The 19,927-nt window shown below is 49.5% G+C and overlaps 1 protein-coding gene and 1 non-coding gene across 2 annotated transcripts in view; both read left to right on the top strand.

Moving 5' to 3' along the window:
• ENTREP2 (endosomal transmembrane epsin interactor 2) overlaps positions 1-19,927 on the top strand; it is a 364,454-nt gene that overhangs the window by 116,386 nt on the left and 228,141 nt on the right. The gene's annotated exons all lie outside the window — the stretch shown is intronic.
• Positions 12,829-12,935, top strand: LOC113610900 (U6 spliceosomal RNA). Its single transcript, XR_003429284.1, has one exon. It is a non-coding gene; the product is annotated as a U6 spliceosomal RNA (small nuclear RNA).

The following is a 19,927-nucleotide window of genomic DNA, read 5'->3' on the forward strand; positions in this document are numbered from 1 at the left end:
ACAGACTTCTGGTTGCCAAGGGGGAGGGAGGTAGGAGAGGGAAGGACTGGGAGTTTGGAATTAGCAGATGCAAACTATTACATATAGGATGGATGAACAACAAGGTCCTACTGTATAGCACGGGGAACTATATTCAATATCCTGTGATAAACCATAACGGAAAACAATATGAAAAAGTATATATATATATATATACATACACACACATAATATATAAAACAATCACTTTGCTGTACAGCAGAAGTTAACACAACTTTGTAAATCAGCTATACCTCAAGAAAAATTTTTTAAAAACTACATTCACTGATCTATCTTTCTGTTTTTATGCCCATCCCATACTGTCTTGATTACTGTAGCTTTGTAGTACAGTCTGAAGTCAGGGGCCCTGACTCCTTCAGCTCCGTTTTTCTTTCTCAAGACTGCTTTGGCTATTCGGGGTCTTTTGTGTTTCCATACAAATCGTAAAATTTTTGTTCTAGTTCTGTGAAAAATGCCATTGGTAATTTGATAGGGATTGCACTGAATCTGTAGATTGCTTTGGGTAGTATAGTCATTTTCACAATATTGATTCTTCCAATCCAGGAAATTGGTATATCTCTCCATCTGCATGAAATAGACAACTGATGGGAACCTACTGTATAGCACAGGGAACTCTATGTAATGCACTGTGGTGACCTAAATGGGAGGGAATACCTGTATGTATATGGCTGATTCATTTTGTTGTGCAGTGGAGGCTAACACAACATTGTAAAGCAACCATACGCCAATAAAAATAATAACAATTAAAAAACACTACATTCACATTGCTGTGCAGCCATTATCTTTCCAGGCCTTTCTCATCTTGCAGAACTGACACCCTGCACCCATTAAACACTCACATCCCATTCTCCCCTCCCTCCAGTCCCTGGGAACCACCATTGGACTTTCCATCTCTATGAATTTGATTGCTCCGGGGACCTCAAAGAAATGGGATCAAACAGTATTAGTTCTTCTGTGACTGGTGTGTTTCACTCAACATGGTGTCCCGCAGGTTCATCCACGCTGTAGCACATGTCAGCATTTCCTTCCTCTTTAAGGCTGAAAAATATTCCGTTGTATGCATAGACCATACTTGGCTTATCCATTCATCTGTTGATGGACACTTGGGTTGTTTCTGGCCTTCAGCTGTTGTGCATAAAATGCTGCTATAAACGTGGGTGTTCAAATATCTTTTCAAGTCCCTGCTTTCAATTCCTTGGGGTGTATACCCAGAAGTGGGATTGCTAGATCAGGTACAGTTATCATTTCTTCATCTTTATAACCAACTTTGTCTTGTTTTCTGACTCATTGTTCACTGGGTAGCAGGAAAAAAAATCTAAAATTTGTCAGTCGATGGTGTCTCAGTGTTTTGATCATGTATATCTTTGTGGTTATCGATCTATTTTAAAGTTTGATTCAGATACGATTTACAGGTTACACCATTGATTCATTGTAAGTGTCCATCTCAATGATTTTTCGTAAATAATGCAGGTGGGTGACCAGCACCACAACCCTGTTTTGGAACACTCCCATCCCCCAAGCAGCCTCCTCCAGCCTGCTGAAGGTCAGTCCCTGCGCCCAGCCTTCCTCTCAGCCCTGGGTGCTCAAGGACACATCCCTATTTCTACACATGCCCTCAGCCTGGTGGGCACCCTGAAGCCTGCCTTCCAGATTCCTGGTGACTCAGACCCCACAGCCTCCTGAACTCTGCAAGGGGTCAGCCCGTGCCTCCAGCTACCCCTCCCACCCCCCCACAGCTGCCAGCTCACCCTCTCGTGTCTGTGTTTAGGCTTTAAACATGTGTTGGATCCTCTTACCCAGGGTCACACTTCCCCACCTCCTGTCCCTGGGGCTCTGTGCCTGTGAGGTTTTGGGGCAGAATAGAGATGGAGAAGGTCAAGTTATCACTTTTAACCAGAATTTTCTACGCTTCATTATTTTAAAAAACTATCAAAGAAGATTAGAAACTATACATCTATTAGAATCCTGTATCTGTTTTATTGTGAAGGGTTCTAATTGGTTGGAATTTCTTTTTTACCATGATAGCCTGCAGCCACCATTTGCCCAATGCCTGCCTGCATTTGGGACACAAGGGGTCACACCCCAAAGAAAAGGGTTGCTTTGCTGAAAAGGTAGTGATGGAACTCTTAGTGGTCCCAAGAACTCACTGAGTACAGTAGTCACTTGGCCATCACTTGCCCTCTATCCAGTTGTATTATTAAGAATACCAAATGAAAAACAGCATGGGCGCCTTAAAATATTACAGAATTACCATATGAGCCGGCGATTCCAATTCTGAGTATACACCCAAAAGAATTGAAAGCAGAGACTCGAAGAGATATTTATTTGCACACCCATGTTCATAGCAGCATTATTCACAATAACAAACGGTGGAAGCAACCCAAGTGTCCATCAGCAGATGAGTGGGTAAACAAAATGCGGTCTTTACAAACAATGGAATATTATTCAGCCTTTAAAAAGGAAGGGAATTCTGGCACATGTTCCAGCTTGGATGAACCTTGAGGACGTTGTGCTAACTGAAATAAACCAATCACAAATGGGTAAATACTGTACAATTCCATTTACACGAAGTACCTAGAGGAGTCGAATTCAGACACAGAAAGCCACACTGGTGGCTGCCAGGGGCTGCGGGGAGGGGGCCGGTGGTGGAGGGGGAGGGGATGGGAAGTTGTTCTTTAAAGGAGACAGAGTTTCAGTTTTACAAGATGAAAAGCGTTCTGGAGATTGTAATGTGAATGGACTTAACGCCCCTGAACCGTAACCTAAAAATGATTAAGATGGTACATTTTGTGTTCTATGTACTTTACTACAATTTAAAAAAACCCCAGCAAATGAATAGTTAGTTCATTTGGGGTAAAATATTGGTATACTTTTGGATCATCAAAAATTTTGGGCGGGGGGGACTTCCCTGGCGGTGCAGTGGTTAGGAATCCTCCTGCCAACACAGAGGACATGGGTTTGAGCCCTGGTCTGGGAAGATCCCACATGCTGAGGAGCAAGTAAGCCCGTGCACCACAACTACTGAGCCTGCGCTCTAGAGCCTGCAAGCCACAGCTACTGAGACCGTGTGCCACAACTACTGAAGCCCGCATGCCTAGAAACCGTGCTCCGCAACAAGAGAAGCCACTGCAATGAGAAGCCCGTGCACCGAAACAAAGAATAGCCCCCGCTCACCGCAACTAGAGAAAGCCCGCACGCAGCAACGAAGACCCAACACAGCCAAAAATAAATAAATTAATTTTAAAAAAATCGGTGGTGGGGAACCAACTCATGTTTTCTGAGTTTTTGATACTGGTATAAGCCTTGACTTGGAGCACAGTCTCAACTACTATATTTGGCTAACAAACTTATGTGACAGTTGAATTAAATAAAAGTTGGCATTTATAAAATGGGAAATAAAGGATAGTCAGCGGGGTTTTCTGTGACAATACAAGGCAGTAAATTTACAAAATAGGACAGCATCAGGCATGTCCAACATTCATGAAAATAGGTAAAAACACATTTCTTGCAATCAGCCTAGTGTTGTCCGTATAGTTATTGTCTTGAGAAAATCCCATTTGTAGAAAATAAATGCTGTAGAGCGAGGCACATAAAGTTGTAACTTGACAAGTTTTTCCATTAAATGAAAGCTAGAAGGAGATCAGAAAATAATTGAAAAGCTGAGTAGCTTTATTTCTTGTCAGTTTAGGGCTCCTAAGAAGACTTAACTTCTAGGTGTTATTCACCGCCAAGTGCTTATTAATTGAGAAAGTGAGGCTGGTGGCTTGGACGTTCGCTCCTCACCTGGTGGTCAGCCAGCGTCTGTAGTTTTCCAGTGAGTGTGTAGAGGTTTTAGCTTAGAAGAAGCCTGACAGTCTTTTGGTAATTGCTGAATATCTCAAACATGTCAATGACTTGACTCTAGTTAGACATGCTAATTTAAGAATTGCAACTGACACGTGGATGGTTTCCTATTTTTTGGAATCGAACGGTTAGTCTGAAGCCATTGTCTTTAGGTATTTACACTTAAGATTGGAAAGTACATCACTTTACAACTTTTGATGAAGGCTGGTCACATATTAACGTGGCTCTGATGGCATTTGTGCCAATCCAGGGACTGAATTGAGAATTGTGTTAACAGAAGACACCGCACAGAGGTTGGACTCCCCAGCACAGAGCGAGGGCAGGGGGCCCGTCACCTTCCTGGGCTGAGAGCCTTGCTGCACAGGTGCGGGGGTGAGTCACTCGGGAAAGCTAAGTCTCCGTGGGACCCTGGCTTCACCACCTCCTGGCCTCGCCACTCCACCCACCTCCCTTAACCGGTCTGAACGCCATTCTTTTCGGGGTGATAAGTCCTTGGTCATCATGATAATCCTCACATACCCTAATGTATGACTTCTAGTTTGATTAACATACTGTACCTATGAAAACTTAAGAAATGACTGTTGCTTATAGTAACAGTGAAGAGTACCTAATGAGGCCGGCGGTCCTGCCCAGCTCCCTTCACCCCCTGGCACAGCGCACCTGGCCTCCGGGAGGATGATGGGGGCTCACTGTTCTCGCCTAGGGAATGTTGCAGCAACAATTTTATGGAGCTGTCACCCCAGCGTAGCATGTCCCTCCCTCCCCATCATTCTAGTTTGTTTCGAGCTTACATGCTGAGCAAACTCCTGGGTTGGCCAGAAGAACAGCTGTGGGTGGAGGCTGGCTGTGCACCGCACAGCGAGTGGTGGAGACGGCAGTTTCTTGGGACCCCTGTCGATCGAATGTACCAGAGACAGAGGCCATGGGTGCCCTGGTCCTGCACCTGGGAAAGTGTAAGTGCAGACATCTTTGAAAATCCACAACTCTGGGTATAGTAAGCGCGGGTCTGGACGAGGCCCTTTGTTTGAGGAAGAGCAAACTGAGAAGAAGTACTGTGGCGTCTAAGAAAAAAACATACTGCTGCATGAAAGAAAAGGGGTGTTTTCCTTAAGAATCAAGACAAAGTGAACAAGAGTATGAGGCAGAGAAAACATTGTATTACATAGTTGTCACCCTCAGTAGGGAGTTTGCCCTTTTTATATGAAAGTGTATTCCTAGCTCTGATCGTTTAAACATTACGGCACTGGGAGAAGTTGGGCAGACCTGGGGTCCAGAGGAGGGGTGACCATGACCTTGGCTCACTCCTGGGGACGCCTCCAAGGCTGGGCAGAGGCTTGGGTGGGCTCGGATTGCTGTCCTGCTCTGTGGTGCCCGCGGCTCCGACTCCGGGCTCAGGGCCTACACTTTGGGGCTGAGACCAGACACCCGCTTCCTTCAGGTGTGGGGAAGCCACCACCCCACCCACAGGTTACGGGCGAGAGGTTCCCGTCTGGCCGCCAACTTGCTGCGTGGAGTTCGGGGTTTGTGTGGTCCATGTTGGTGGGAAACAAGGTCAGACTGCAGATCTGGGTTCTGAGGAGCCCCTGGGGCATCTCTCAGGTGTACCTGTGTGGGCGACGCCCAACAGCCTCTTGCTGATTGGTGGGGAGGGGACGAGGGTCCGTGGGGACACGAAGAGAGGAGGGGAGCTTGGCCAGAACAACCTCTGCTCCTAACCCCTGAGTACAGTCACAGGGATACATAAGAGCAGGCGCAGTGAAGCACACGGCAGCAGAATTGGGCCCTGGTGTCAGCACCCACAGGACGGGCATTAATCAGGGCTCAGGGCGCGCTCTGACCCCTTTGGCGCCTCTGCCCCGAGTGCCTGAGTCAGTTCTGGTGTGGATTTCCCGCAAAGCCTCGGGGCCGGGGCCACTGTCTTGAATGGTACAGCTGCTTCCCAGGGTGGGAGGTCTGCCAGGGATGAAAGACCGGGGAAGGGTTTGTGCCCTTACTGACCTCAGGGCCGTGAGCAGGTCCTGTAGATCAGGGCTCCACTCATTTTCACGTTTTAATTTCTAAACTTTTAGGATCAGAGCTGATATTCACCACAATGTAAAGAAGCCAAGAAGTCAGTTTCTTAGCCTACCCACGGCTGCTCTCCGCTAAGAATCAGTGACTGGACATGGACAGCCAGGCGTGCTGGCCTCTTGCATCTCTGCTTCTGGGAGTTGCACTATGACACCTTCTGCCCTTTGAGATCCCTCTCTTGCCACTTCCTAAGAGTTCTGGAGAAGGCAGGTCTTGGAGTGGTTTGGGGATGCTGTGTCCATGACAGACTGTTTCAATAGCAGAGGGGTCAGCGCTCCACCTATAGTCTCTTCCCATGTTACCTAACAAAACATTGTTTGCTTACTTGTTTTGAAGATGTAACGTTGAATGATCCCCCAATCAAATTGATTCTTATCTCTTCATCAAACTCACTTCTTAGTGTATCTGTTCAGACTTTCTGCTCTAACCATAGAAATCTGCTCACTGTACATTAGTTATTCCTTCCTGCTTGCTGCCTTTGCACACACCCTCTCTTTGCTAAATCCTATGCCTCAAAATCTGAAAACCCTCCTCCAGGAAGTCTTCCATGATTGACCTCAGGGACTCCTAAGCTCCCCTTAGCCATTACGTTGCTTGTATTGTGTTAGTTTGTGTTTGTGTGTATTTGAAATACGATCTGCAGAGGTTTTGTGTGGGACTGTCCCCCCATAAGGTTGTGAGCATGGAGAGCAGGCCTTGTGCCATCTCTGCCTGCACCCTGCCCATCCCCCTACAGTGCCTGGTGCTGCCCGTGGAGAGAGCTTGTGGGGTTTGACCCCTGACTGATGGAGAGACTTGGAATGGGTTTAGTGTGATTTCAGAGGACGGTGCCTTGTGGTCCTCCCTCAGGTAACGGCAACTGTCTGCACCTCTTCCACCTGCTGGTCCTAGATTCATATCCCTGTTCTTCTCTGACACCTTCCCTGCAGTTGGATTAATGAGAGTTTGTCCTGGCGTGCCCCAGCAGAAGAGCATATAATAATATCCTGGCCCAAATTAAAACAGAGCTCATATGGTATTGGTTCAAGGTTTGCTAGTATACAAATAGAAGTGATGAATGGAAATGATATCCTACAATCCTCTAGATTCTAATATATGAAACCTAGCATCATATACCACAGTAAGTTTCCAGTGGATAACGTAAAAAGTAAAAGCATAAATGCACTGCTAAGAAATATGAGTGGCCGCATAATTGATCCCAAGAGAATAACAGTAGTGGTAATGAGAATGGCAGCTCTGTCAGTCAGCGAGTGCTGCATGACAGACGACCCCGGAACTTCCCAGTAGCAACTCATTCAGCCCGTGAGTTGGGTTGGGAATGTGTGCTGGGTGTAGCCGGGTGGCTCTCTGGTTGGGCCCGCTCAGGGGTCTGCAGGGATGGCCTCCTGCACGTCTAGTGGGGCTGGTTGTCAGCTGGGGGCACATCAGGGGTCACTTGGCCATGTGGTCTCAGCCCTGCAGGGGGGGGCTCCTTCGCAGGGTGGTGGCAGGTTCTGAGAGTAGCAAGAGGGCAAGCCCTGGTGTGCAGGTGCCTTTCAGGTCTCTGCCTCACCTGTGCCTCTGCTTTCTTGGTCCAAGCAAGTTAACAGTCAAGCCCAGCTCCAGGCGGGGAGAAGGACTCCATCTTTTCACGGAGGAGTGGCCGTGCGCTAGACTATTTTGCAATCTGCCACAGGCACTCTTCGGAGTCCTTTCCGTGTATCATGTGTTAGTTATCTCCTGCTGCATAAAAAACGACCCCTAGACTTAGCAGCTGAAAACAACCAACGCTCGTACGTCACAGTTTCTGTGGGTCAGAATCCGGGCACGGCTTGTTCGCGTCCTCGGGTCAGGGTCTCCCAGGGTGCAGTGAAGGTGTCAGCCGGGGCTGCGTCATCTCGAGGTGCTGCCCGGGGAGGGCAGGGGGACCTGGGTTCCGAGCTCACTCGGCGGCTGTGGGCAGGCCCCTGGGCACTCCTCAGGCTGGACCTGAAGGGGTTCCATGTGAACACCAGGAGGCGGGTCGTTCAGGGCCAGCTACCAGATTGTCTGCCACGTACTGACCTCACGTAGTGAATGCACTCTCATTATCTTCCTTTTGCAATCAAGGAAATTGAGGCAAAGAGAGGGACACACAGTGGGGGAGCTGGGGTTGGATTCCCAGCTGAAGGACCATGACACTCTACTTGCGTGGAAGACATAATAAGGGAAAGATTGAAACAGCTGACCACAAGTGCATTAGCATCCTGTGTACATCGCCAGAATCGGCGAGTCAGGACATAACACTGTCTACCTGCCAATCCATCCTTATTATACTAAAAGCAGTCATAAATCAATAGGAACCCGTTACCATCAGATGGAAAAAGTCTGCAACAAACTCTAGTCGGCATGTCACTGAAGAAATATGAAAGGTAAATAAACAGAAAAGTGATGAACCCCATGAGTAATCAGAGAAATGCAAATTAAAACACTTCTTCTTCCCTTCCTCCCTCCCTCCCTTCCTTCCTTCTTCTCTTTTCCACCAAACTGGTGAAAGGTCTTTCAAATATTTATCCTCAGTGTGGGCCAGCATATAGGAGGATAGATACTCTCATACCCACTGGAGGCAATGTCAACGGGTGTAATCTTGTGGGAAACAAATGTTTATACCCTTTGACTCAGTCATCCCCTTTTGAAGGGTTTATACTAAAATCAGGGATATCAATAAAATGTATGTGTGAAGATACTCACTGTGGCTTTATTTATCTTAGTTGGAAATTGGAAGCCACCTGAATCTCTAGCAATAGCAGAATGGTTACAGTAGTCATTTCTAAATTATATGGCCATTAAAAGCGTATTTTCAAAGAATATTCAGTGGCCTGGGGGAATCCTCATGTTACGTTAAACAAACACAACAAGATTCCTGCTACAGTAGAATTCCAATTTTGCACAATGTATGTGTGCAGGAAAAAAAAAACGCCTGAATGCAACCAGGTCAAAACGTGAGCAGTGGTTATCTCCAGGGGGTGATGGATATTATTTCCTTTATTCTTTTCTGTGCTTTCGCCACGTCCTTCCTGGAGGATGTATTACTGTCAAAACTGGACACAAAGGCGGCCTGGAGCGTCGGCCAAGGCCTGTCCCTTCTGTGTGGCCCTGGGACAGAGCCACTAGTCCCCTCCCTGGGTGTCTGCTGCCCAGAGGTGGAGTCCATGGACCCTTGCAAAGATTCCACTCAGCAGGACTGAGTGTTCCCTGTGTTTTGAAGTCAGGGCCAGACACCCATGGTTAACCTCTCAGTTAGGTCAATGTGTGTTTTTAGTCCCTCCGAAGACAGAGGAGGTTTGTGAATAGACTTGAACTGCAGTGACCCCTCCATGCCCACCCCCACTCTGAGGACACAGTTATGAGAGTGTCAGCTGGACATGAAAGCACTGTGACCTCTGCCTTTGGGGACGTTGCTAAGTTTTCTGTCCCTGCATTGTCCTGTCTGGTGACAGCTGGTGACCATGGCTGTCTTTTCAGGGGTCCCCTAGTGTAGCATTGACCTGGCATTTAAAACCCGGGATAGGGCTTCCCTGGTGGCGCAGTGGTTGAGAGTCCGCCTGCCGATGCAGGGGACGCGGGTTCATGGCCCGGTCTGGGAAGATCCCACATGCCGTGGAGCGGCTGGGCCCGTGAGCCATGGCCGCTGAGCCTGCGCGTCCGGAGCCTGTGCTCCGCAACGGGAGAGGCCACAACAGTGAGAGGCCCGCGTACCGCAAAAAATAAAAACAAAAACAAAAACAAAAAAAAACCCCGGGATATTTCTGATCCCATCCTTCTGTTGTGTGTGGGCAGTACCCCTGCTGACTGTCACAAGGGTGGGAGGAAGCGGGGTGGGGCCTGGTTCCTTTCCTGTCGGCTCATTGTTTGGGTCTTTGTCCTCCAGTTGATTTCCTTTTGGCCCCTCTCGGCTGTTCCACCCATTTCTGCTCACTTTTCCTGCTGCTCCTCCAGCCTGACCCGGCCCCTGGCTTTAGGTCCTTCGTACCCTTCCTGCCCCCTCCCCCGCCCTTCCTGCCGCTCCCACTTCCAGCCGCCTCCACTTCTCATGGGGCATGACTGCCTCGTCGTCTTACCCCCTGCTTGCTTTGGGGGTTTGTCTTTGACTGTTATGTGAGGCACCCCTTAAATACATTCCTTTAGATGAACGAAATGGTTCTATAGTTGAGAGGTGATAGCTCCCGGTAGTGAAGTGTTTAAGGAAAGAAGAGGAGGTGGGGAGCTTGGGGAGTGGCGCCCACGTCTGGAGGATGGACAGACGCCCTCTGAGCAGCAGCAGGATCTCCTCCCTTCTTAGGATCTGCTTTCTGAAGCCCAGGCAGGTAGGACTTTCGTTTGGTGCAGCGTGAGGGACCCTGATGTCAGAGTCCACTTAGAAAAATGAAATGTTAGAGCACAAAGGTCATCTGTGTTCCAGGTTCAGCGTCTTCTTAGCCAAAGTTGGTTGTGTCACAGGGTGGCAGGAGGGCCCCTCCCTGGGGTTTCCAAGGCTCCTGGCAGCTGAGGGTCTTGGGTTACCTTTTCTGGTTACTTGTTGCTCAAAATCCCTACCGCCTGGGGTTTCCCGCCACCCGCATGCCCATATTGCCTGCGTGGAAGTGGGCGTTGGGGCAGTGTGGGTCCGTCAGCTCCTGACTCAGGGCTGCTGAAAAGCAAACAGCCAGCGACAGCCTTAAGCCACTACATGTGTGTGAGTTGGTGTAAATGAAATGTGTATTAAACCCTTCCAGTCTGGGTTCAGGGAGTTATTTGAGAGTTGTCTCTGTCGGAAAGTCTACAAGATGAAGCTAGAAAATACGCATTTCAAAAGAGCCAAGGTAACAATATAAAAAAACAGGCATTTCACATTCTAGAACTTATCTGTTTTTTTCAAGAAACGCTTTTTAGGGCTTCCCTGGTGGCGTGGTGGTTGAGAGTCCGCCTGCCGATGCAGGGGACGTGGGTTCGTGCCCCGGTCCGGGAAGATCCCACGTGCCGTGGAGCGCCTGGGCCCCTGAGCCATGGCCACTGAGCCTGCGCATCTGGAGCCTGTGCTCCGCAACGGGACAGGCCACAACAGGGGGATGCCCGTGTACTGCAAAAAAAAAAAAAAAAAAAAGAAGAACAACCCTCCTTATGTGTAATAATCTACAAAGTGTTTGGCTACTTAAACCATAAAGTGATACAGAATCTTTGAGGATGGTAAAAATAGTAAATAAAGGTCTTGAGTCTGAAGTCAGCACATCATTTTGGTAATGGGTTTAAAGTGTAGCTATGGGCATGAGATCTGTTTTCTTCTCTAATAGTAAAGTTTTCGTCATTTTTCATCTTCTGTGCTTTAGTGGTCCTTGAGGATGAGTGACATACTGGTAACTTATGCTGCTGAGTGTCTGTTCTATAGAATAAATAAGGGGTTATTACCCACGTTCAGCATGTCATGAACGTAGAGAGCTGTCGGTGTTGTGTGCATCTCACCGGTCAGTCTCCTTCCCCCGCTTCTCCCATGTCCAGCCAGCGCTGCAGTCTTCCATCTCCCCAGAGGTGGGCCACCCTCTCGGGCCTCCCCAGGGCCTCTGCTCACATGTATCCCTTCGTGGAGGCCGTTGCAACCTGCTGCCTGCCCCTCTGATCCTCATTCAGATGTCACAAGGGACTCCAGACCTGTGCGAAGGCTGCCCTGCTGCCCCGGACCTCAGTGTTTTCCTTCCTCATCTTCAGTCAGACCCCTCTGGTTGGGGTAGATCAGTTTCCTAGATGAAAGGAAAAGCCCAGTTCGGCAACTACGATTTAATGTCCGGTTCTCGTTCTCATCTGGCCCATCCTGCAGTGACCGTAATAACATCCTCTCATCTCTTTTGAGCCATTTCCTAAATGAACAGTGTTTGTTTTTAAATGAAGGAGTGTTTCCGCAAAATTTCCAGCAGGTGTGTCGTTCTATCTAGGGAGCCTCAGAATCAGAGACCAGGTGCACGCGTTTGGGGGCGGCTCGGAGGGTCTGCTGCCTTGAGCTCCTGGAGGCCGGGCTCTCCTTTACTGACCAGCAGGGAGGGTGCAGTCTGCAGCTGGCCTCAGGGGCCTTGGGGGTGGGGGAGGACAAGGGGATGGTGTTCTTGGAGTTAAGTGTCCCTAGGTCATCATCTCTGGAAAACCCACGTTGTATTTGTGTATCTTCTATTTTCAAAGATGTTTTCAGATTACTTTTTCCAAAGCTAATTTCAAATAGTGTGAGTTACCTAGAGAAGCAGATGGAGAAAGCGAGATTAACTCTGATCCTCCTGGTTGAGCCGTCTCATTTTCAGCTTAACTGAGGCAACGTAAAATTTATCATGGGAAAGAGTTTTCAGAAGCTTGCATGTGAACTGTTTCATTACTGATTCGAAAAGATAGAGCTCTGCATTCTTTTGGTTCTTGAGATGAACCCTTTCATTTGTTGATGGTTTCTCTGCCTACCCGTGAGCATCACACATACGATTACGTTGGTTGTATCAATGCCCAATGCCAGGGCACTGGCGGAAAGAGTCACTAATGCCATTTAGGGTACAGTACAGAGTGGACTTTGTGACCCAGGCCGACTTTCCACAGCAGGCAGTCAGAGCTGCCCTGCTTGGTGCCCAGGTACCGATTCTGAGGTTCCTGAAGGAGGTGAATTCCGTATCAGGAGCATCCCTACGTCAGGGCTGAAGGGCTGACGGGTGCCAGCCACAGGGACTCCTGAATGTCCACTGTGTATCTTCACTTCACGTCTGCAAGCCCCCACTGTTCATGAGGGATGTCTTTTCCTCCCTTTGTGCTGTTTTAAGGAGGGCTTGTGTCCAGACAGAAAAACGATCCACCTGCAGGCCAGTGTTTTTACAAGCACACCTGGTAGCTTAAAATTAGAAAGAAAAGGGTCTTGTGATCACTTCAGCAGCACCTGTACCAAAATTGGAACGATACTGAGATTATTAGCATGGCTTCTGTGCAAGGATGAGATGAAAATTCGTGAAGTGTTCCGTATTTTTGTACACCTGAAATGTATAATATTGTAGGTCAACTATAACTCAATAAAAGAAAGAAAGGAAAGGACCTTGTTACTATATTTATTAAATGGAAAAATTAAATAATTGGAAGTTACATTAGCCTTATTTTTAAGAAACTAAAAAGTTATTCAAGAACCTGGATGAGTTTTTTTTTTAATTTATTTTTTGGCCGCATTGGGTCTTCGTTGCTGCATGTGGGCTTTCTCTAGTTGTGGCGAGCGGGGGCTACTCTTTGTTGCGGTGCGCGGGCTTCTCATTGTAGTGGCTTGTCTTGTTGCCGAGCACGGGCTTTAGGCGCGCGGGCTTCAGTAGTTGTGGCTCGCGGGCTCTAGGGCACATGCTCAGTAGTTGTGGTGCCCGGGCTTAGTTGCTCCGCGGCACGTGGGATCTTCTGGGACCAGGGCTCGAACCCGTGTCCCCTGCATTGGCAGGTGGGTTCTTAACCACTGAGCCACCAGGAAAGCCCCCTGGATACTTTTTGGATGGAATGGGAAGTGGGTGGTAGTGAGGGGACCTCAGCCTGGTAGATCATGAAGCCGTGTGCTGCTCAGAACTCCCCTCACCATGCGTCTGGCGAGGGTGAGGCACGCCTGCTGGGTAGCACAGGTGCTTAGATGTGTTTTAGCCTCATCCAGCCAGAGAACGGCTTCTTTTCTCCGTGGAAATCTTCGATGGCTTACTTGATTCAATGTGCTTCAGAAGTTGGATTACTTTTCTAATTTGTTGGATCATGGTCCCAACAATGAGATATCACCTCACACCTAACAGAACGGCTATTGTCAAAAAGGCAGGAAATAACCAGTGTTGACAAGGATGTGGAGAAAAGGGAACCCTCGTGCACTGTTGGTGGGAATGTAACTTGGTGCAGCCACGATGGAAAACAGTATGGAGGTTCCTTGAAAAACTAAAAATAGAGTTGCCATATGATCCAGCAGTCCCACTCCGGGACATGTATCCAAAGAAAACCCATAATTCGAAAGGACATATTCACCCCAATGTTCATTGCAGCACTATTTACAGTAGCCAGGACATGGAAGCAACCTAAATGTCCAATGACAGAGGAATGGATAAAGAAGATGTGGTATGTACCTGCAATGGAATACTACTCAGCCATAAAAAAGAATGAAGTTTTGCCATTTGTAACAACATGGATGGATATGGAGGGTATTGTGCTAAGTGAAATAAGTCAGACAAATTCTATATGTTTCCACTGATATGTGGAACCTAAAAAATAATTTTAAATTATTTGACTTGTGTTTCCAGTTACAGAAGGAGTTTATGCTTATTGTAAGAATTTGTGGTTGGCAGAATAATAGCCACCACCACCACCACCCCCGACAGGCATGCACATCTTAATCCTGGGGACCTTTCAGGTTACGTGGCAAAGGGGGTGTGGATGGAGTTAAAGTTGCTAATCAGCTGACCTTGAGAAGACAGATTGCCCGGCCTTATCTGGCTGAGCCCAGCGTCCTTCTAAGTGGAAGAGGGAGACAGAAGAGGAGAGCTGGAAGGAGATGTGGCTACGGTGAGGGGTCAGAGAGAGACCACACAGCTGGCTTTGCGGATGGAGGAAGGGGCTGTGAGCCAAGGAGTGTGGGAAGAAGCTGGAAAAGGCCAGGAAATGGATTCATCCCAGAGCCTCCAAAAAGGACGCAGCCCTACTGGCACCTTGATTTCGGCCTAGTGAGACCTGTGTCTGGCTTCTAACCTACAGAACTGTAAGATGACAAATTTGTGTAGCTTTGAGCTGCTGACTTTGCGGTAATTTGTCACAGCAGCCATAGAGAAGGAGGACGGAAGTGAAACAATATGAACTGTAAAGAAAAGGCTGATCCTACCCTCTCCCCATCTCATGGAGCCACTGGGGACCCAGGCTCTTCCTCTCTCTGCCTGCCACTTTCAGCATTGGGCTCTGCCCCACGCTTCTGGTCTCAGGGTTACAGCAGCGTGACCTCCTATCCCCATCATATGTCTGTCTGCTGGGCAGCGAGACCTGGAAACAGAAAGCACCTGTTTCAGGGAAGAAAAAGTCTTCAAAGCACCCCGTAGCAGAGTTCCACATGCATCTCTTTAGCCAGAACGGGGTCACGCAGCCACCCCAGGCGAAGGTGGGCTGGTGGTCTGGGAAAGCAGTGCTTGTTGGACACATTGGCTCCCAAGCAGATGGGTCCTCTGTGAGGATGGAGGCGGGGGGGTCAGCATCGGTCCACAGCTTTGTCTTCCATGGTCTTAGAGGTCCAGCACATCCGTACTTCAACCTTGTTGGTGCTACGGTCCCTCCCTTCTCTAGAGTCAAGGTCTCGGCCTAGGAGTGGTCAGTACAGGACCACGTGTCCTCTTTTCAGAGATGTGTTGCCTCTCTAGTCGTCTTCACTCAAGGGTTGGCGTTAGGTCATGCATTCCACACCTGGTCATCCAGCCGTCATTGAGTGAGGAACACCCATCAGAGTCGTGGCCTTGCCCCGAGGCTGTTTTTCTTTTTTTTAATTAATTAATTTATTTATGGCTGTGTTGGGTCCTCGCTTCTGTGCGAGGGCCTTCTCTAGTTGCGGCAAGTGGGGGCCACTCTTCATCGCGGTGCACGGGCCTCTCACTATTGCTGCCTCTCGTGTTCTCTGCAGAGCACAGGCTCCAGACGCGCAGGCTCAGTAATTGTGGCTCATGGGCCCAGTTGCTCCGCGGCATGTGGGATCCTCCCAGACCAGGGCCCGGACCTGTGTCCCCTGCATTGGCAGGCAGACCCTCAACCACTGCGCCATCAGGGAAGCCCCCCGAGGCTGTTTTGAGGGTCTAACAGATGTCGACTTGGTCCTGCTCCTTGATTCTTCCTAACTCACTCATTCCCAGGGCAGAGCTTCTTCCCTGCGTTTCTGGTGTTTGGGAATGCGGTGGGCATGCTTGAGACCCCAGCACAGGGAGAAGGTCTTGGTCTGGGGGAGAGCTGGTCAGAACCTCGGGTCCCCTGTGTGCACTGGTGGCCTCGGCAGTGTCTGCAGGCTGCCCACGACAGTGGCTGGTGGGGACCCCTTCGCTCTGACCTGTGTAGCACAGGGGGGCTGGTGAGCAGCTGCCCCTGAGGGATGACCGTGGAAACAGCGACAGCTGTAAAGGCCACCAGAACCTCTGCCCCCTTTAGGCCCAGAAGTGCGGTGGGGCCTCCCAGTTGCCAGGACCTATGTCTACACTCTGTTCCTAAGTGGATGAGAACGCGAGGTGTGTCTCCTCCCAGATGCTGCCCTGGTTTGAAAGGGCTGCTGGGGAGAGGGGGTTGGTCACCACCTGTGGTTTCTGTCTGGCCTGGACCCAGGCTGGTGCCCTGACTGTGCCGTCCTGTGAGTGCACACCTGTGTGGCCACCGGGGCCTGTTTTGCTGAAAATCAGGACAAACTGCTGAGAAGAACCCGCTGCTGACCGTGGCCCAGAGTTCCCTGTCTTTGATATTACAAATGAAATATGATTTTTTCAAGAAGAAACATTCTAATCAGGGCTGGGTTCCAGGGGTTGTTTTTCACAGCTGGTAGAGCACAGCCTTCCAGGTTAGTGGGGGGCTTGTTGGGGCAGCTACTGGCCTTTACCCAATGCCCCAGGGGGGCCCCGCGTACCTGGTTTGGACAGTCATCTCCCCACGCCAACGTTCACAGGGTTTATCTGATTTATATAAGGTTTACCTGGAGACATGGATGCATCCTATTCTGAACGCATCCTGCCCCTTTCTTCTTTTTTTTTTTTTTGTGGTACGCGGGCCTCTCACTGTTGTGGCCTCTCCCGTTGTGGAGCACAGGCTCCGGACGCGCAGGCTCAGCGGCCATGGCTCACGGGCCCAGCCGCTCCGCGGCATGTGGGATCTTCCCGGACCGGGGCACGAACCCGCGTTCCCTGCATCGGTAGGCGGACTCTGAACCACTGTGCCACCTGGGAAGCCCCCTGCCCCTTTCTTGACAGTGGATCTGCACTGGGGAGATGGGGTGATCACCAGGTGCAAACTCTTCCATCAGGACCCAGATGGGGAGTTTTTTCTTGCCGTGAGCGCTTCCATTATCCCAGGTTGTCAAGGTTGAGATGAAAAGATAAAATCTGTATCTTGATGACCTCGTGTGTCAGTAGCTGTTTCTAAGTCTAATGTATTTCCATGGACAGCAATCTCTACAGTGTGACATTCACCGTCTACTGAGCTCTGTGTGCCCCGTCCCCTGCGCCGTGGGTGTCCTGATCCCTCTCACCTCACTCAGCTCTTCCCTGCTTTCCCTGTAGCTCCTGACATACCATATAACTTATTTATCAGGTCCATTGCTTTGTCGCTTCCTGCATCACTCCCTGAGGGCAGGGATCTTTGTCTTTTTCCTTGGTGTGTCCCTGGTCCCTTCAACACTGCTGCTTGGTTCTCAATAAATACGAGTGAATGAATGGAATTTGAGGCAAAAATGATCTGACCCAGGGACTTCTGGCTGGGTCCTGTCTTCCCATAGATGTGCTGGAGGCTTCACTGTGGACAAAATGCAGAGCATCTTGTGCCTGAGGGAGCCGAGGGCTCTTTCCAGAGGGGTAAGGGTGGCCGGTCCCCGAGGATGAGGCTCCATCATTTCTGAGCGGGAGCCCCGGGAGCCAGCGCCTGGCTCACCCTCTCTTGTCCTCGTTTAGTGATGAACCACATGGCGGGAGTGGCCACTCCCCCAGCCTCGTCCTGGAGGGAGGACAGCGTGAACCTGAGCCACTGCAATCCCCGGACACTGATCGGGAGGTGGGAAATGGGTTGTTATTCCTATAAACCACTGAGATTTTGAGTCAAATGAACAACTGTGAGACAAGAGAGGTTTTTAGAACGAGGAACACAGATGTTGGAGAGGGAATGGTGTTGGTGTTGTCTGTGTCGAGTTTGAGAGTCCGGGGGGGATCCATGTGTAAGTGGGATGAGCACATGGTGGGAGTGTCCAGAGCTCAGCAGAGGCCCAGGCTGGAGAGGAAGCCTCGGAGCCATTGCCACAGAAAGAGCAGGGGGCCAAGAGGGTGCCTGAGCTCCCCCGCTCTCCTGGGAAGCTAGCGAGGGACAGAACCCCGAGGGACCATCATGTGACACTGCCAGGAAAGAAAGCAAGGAAGAATCACTGGAGATGGTGGCAGACAGTCAGGAAGCAACATAGGATGATTTGGGGGACTCGATGAGATGGTCTCTTGTGAACACTGACCGGCACGGTGCCTGGCAGTGGGAGCAGATGGCCCACAAACAGCTGTGCGAGCATGGGATACACACGTGTGTATTCATAAATGCGTGCCTTATTTATAAAGTGTGTTCACACCCACACACCCACACACAACTATCTCTCAGGGATCGCGGGGAAGAGCCAAGGCAGCAGTGGGTTTGCAGCTGTGGAACTTGCTAAACAGCATCAGATTCTACTGATTTCTGAGAGTGGTCCGTTGGCTTGGGCAGTTGGGTCATGAGTCACTTAGTGTGGGCCACCAGCATGCACCCACAGCACTCTTTTCATCGTCCCAAACAGACACTCTGCACCTGTTAAACACTAACTCTCCATTCTCCCCTGCCCTCAGCCCCCGGCAACTACCGTTTTACTTTCTGTCTCTTGGAATTTGACTGTTCTAGGGGCCTCATATAAGTGGACTCATTTAATGTTTGTCCTTTTGTGTCTCGCTTATTTCACTGGGGATAATGTCCTTAAGATTCATCCACGCTGTAGCAGGTGTCAGTGTTCCCTTCCTTTTTAAGGCTGAATAATATTCTGTTGTATGGATAGACCACATTTTGTTTATCCATTTGTCCATCGATGGACACTTGGGATGCATCCACAGTTTAGGTATGATGGATAATGCTGCAAGGGACATGGGTGGACGAATACCTTTTCAAGACCCTGCTTCCACTGCCCTTGGGTATATACCTAGGAGTGGAGTTGCTGGGTCATATGGTAATCCTGTGTTTAATTATTTGAGGAACCAGGGGAAGGTTAGTTTTTTGGATGGGGAGACGGTCTGTGTGCTGATGGGTGGAAGGGCGCAGCAGAGAGGCTGAGGGACGTGGGAAGGGATGGAGCCGACCCTGGAGGAGAGGGGTGTGGGGTTCAGGAAGACGGTGGGTAGGGAGCAGTGATGGGGGCTCTGAGGATGGTGGAGGGGAGCAGGCAGGGAGAGCCCTTGTGTCCAGGGCCGCCCTGCCCCATAGTGACAGGCCTGGGTGACTTGGTGTGGCTGGGGAACAGGGATGTGAAAAATGGCAGCTGAGTTATTTTTTGGAAACTGGATATTTATGGTGACACCACTTGTCCCAGTTTTGTACTCTTCTCCAGTCAGACTTGGAAACTTGGGGGTGATCTTTTTCAACATGTTAATGTTCGAAAGTGGTGGTATGATTATATAGATGAAACGTTAACTTGAGGTTACTTCAGAAAATTTTATGATTAATGCATAATATTCTGTTGTAGGCAGGGTAGAAGTGTTCTCAGTACATATAGTACTCTGTGCAAAGTGACATGCATGTTAGCTGCACCAGGTGTTAAAACAAGAAAAGGAAATTACGTCACAGCTATAACAATTATTTAATGCGGTGGGGGAAGATGTGTTCAGAAATCAGTTTTTAAGAACTAGAGTGTTTTTTTTGTTTTTTTTTTACGGTACGCGGGCCTCTCACTGTTGTGGTCTCTCCCGTTGTGGAGCACAGGCTCCGGACGCGCAGGCTCAGCGGCCATGGCTCACGGGCCCAGCCGCTCCGCGGCATGTGGGATCTTCCCGGACCAGGACACGAACCCGTGTCCCATGCATCGGCAGGCGGACTCTCAACCACTGCGCCACCAGGGAAGCCCAGAACTAGGATGTTTTATGATTTCATTGTAGGAAGTTCAAAAACAGGCAAAGCTCATCAATGGTGGTAGAAATCCCAGCAACAGTGGTTGCCTGTGAGGGTAAAACTGGGAAGGGCACAGGAGAACTTCCCGGGGTGGCGGAAACGCTCCTGTCTTGATCGGGAT

The sequence above is a fragment of the Aethalodelphis obliquidens genome, unplaced genomic scaffold, assembly GCF_003676395.1.
Source record: "Aethalodelphis obliquidens isolate GAN/ISIS:26980383/991018 unplaced genomic scaffold, ASM367639v1 scaffold65, whole genome shotgun sequence".
Lineage (NCBI taxonomy): Eukaryota > Metazoa > Chordata > Mammalia > Artiodactyla > Delphinidae > Aethalodelphis > Aethalodelphis obliquidens.